Raw genomic sequence first — 2,096 nt, 5'->3', positions numbered from 1 at the left:
ATATCAACTAAATCAAAATGTTGCATATGAACTAGCCTACTAAATCAACTAAATCAAAATGTTCTAAGTCAACTAAATCAACTAGCCTACTAAATCAACTAAATCAAAATGTTCTAAATCAACTAAATCAACTAGCCTACTAAATCAACTAAATCAAAATGTTCTAAATCAACTAAATGAACTAGCCTACTAAATCAACTAAATCAAAATGTTCTAAGTCAACTAAATCAACTAAATGAACTAGCCTACTAAATCAACTAAATCAAAATGTTCTAAGTCAACTAAATCAACTAGCCTACTAAATCAACTAAATTATATCAACTAAATCAAAATGTTGCATATGAACTAGCCTACTAAATCAAAATATAGCGGGCAGGAGGGAGAAGGAGGGGCGACTCGAGGAGGGAGAAGAGAGTAGGATGGAGGAGGAAGGCGGAGCGAGGAGGGGCCGGCCGGCGCCTCCAGTGGAGGGAGGACGGAGGAGGAAGGCGGAGCGAGGAGGGTCCTGCCAACAGCGAGTGGAGAGGGAGGACGGAGGAGGAGGCCGGTATCGAGTCCAGCAAGGAGGAGGAGGTGACGGCAGCACAGACGGAGGAGGGGCGACGGGGGTGGACCGGCACGGAGGATTCAGAGGGGATCCAGTGAGTGTGTGACTGTGTGAGTGGATCGGATAGAGGAGATGCGGGTGGGAGATGAATGGCTTAGCAGTAGCGCGCTGTAGGAAAAGATGCTACTGCTAAGCTATCTAGCAGCAGCGCCTTTCACAATAAAGCGCTACTGCTATGTGTCAGCATGTAAAAATAGACTTTGTTCAATATATCAAAAATACATTGATCATCAACGATCTTTTTGTGTACAATCTGATTTGTCAATATGAGTCCTCACCGGTTTAGGAACAGGTGAAGACTCATATTGCAGCCACAAATTCTACACATAGAGTTCAATAAAGACCAAGTGCTTGTCAAAGTTTGAGAAGTAACATATTTAAGGTGGTAGAAACTCTCTTCACGGAGCAAGGTGGGACTAAATTTTTGTAGTAAACTTAGTAGTAGTGCTTATTCGAGAAATGCGCTACTACTATGCTACGTAGCAGTAGCGCCCGTCGTTATAACGCGTTGCTGCTATAACTAGCCTCGCGGCGGCCTCGTGGGAATTGTAGCAGTAGCGCCTCTTTGAGCGGGCGCGCTACTGCTATATTTGTTTCAGCAGCGAGTTACTGCTGAGCACACTACTGCTAATTAGCAGCAGCGCCTTATTTTAAAGTGCGCTGCCGATACGATTCTGTGTATAGGCTTTTCCCTAGTAGTGTCGGCGTCCCTCGACCCCTCGACGACCCTCGCGCCTCGAACCCTCGGCGACCCTCGACCCCTCGGTGACTCTCGACCCTCTACCCTAGTTCCCGAACCTCGACCACTCAAACCCTCGGTGATCCTCGACACCTCGGTGACCCTCGACCCTCTACCCTAGTTCCTGACCCTCGACCGCTCGGTGATCCTCGACACCCTCGTTCTCGATAAAAATTAAGAAGAGGAAGAGATCCCCCCTCTTCTTCTCTTCTTCTTCCTCTCCTCTTCTTCTCTTCTTCTTCTCCTTCTTTGTCTTCTTATTTTTCTCTCCTCTTCTTCTCTTTTTCTCCCCTTTCTCCTCTCCTTCTTTTTCTTCCCTTCTTTGACCCCCCTCATGTTGAAGTTATCGGGGAGGGGGTATATCAACCCCCCTCATGTCGAAGTTATCGGGGATGTGGTATATCGACCCCCACCCCCTCATCATGCATATATAGCTACCACATACATATATACATTGAAAAAATTACATCTATGAAACAAAAACATTAATACACATATGAAAAAAATACATATATGAACAAAAACATGCTCTGAACAAAAAAGTTAATCTAATAAAAAATTAATCTAATAAAAAACATTCATACATACATATAGCCACATACATACATATATATACATTCTATACATATGAACAAAAAAGTAATCTAATAAAAAAAAATAGGGCCGGGACGGCGCGGCGGCTCATAGCGGGGGCGCTAGCGACGGCGACAGCGGGAACGGCGAGGGCGCCGGCGCGCGGGGGCGGGCTGC

The sequence above is a fragment of the Triticum dicoccoides genome, chromosome 1B (assembly GCF_002162155.2).
Source record: "Triticum dicoccoides isolate Atlit2015 ecotype Zavitan chromosome 1B, WEW_v2.0, whole genome shotgun sequence".
Taxonomy (NCBI): domain Eukaryota; kingdom Viridiplantae; phylum Streptophyta; class Magnoliopsida; order Poales; family Poaceae; genus Triticum; species Triticum dicoccoides.
This window is presented reverse-complemented; position numbering follows the sequence as displayed.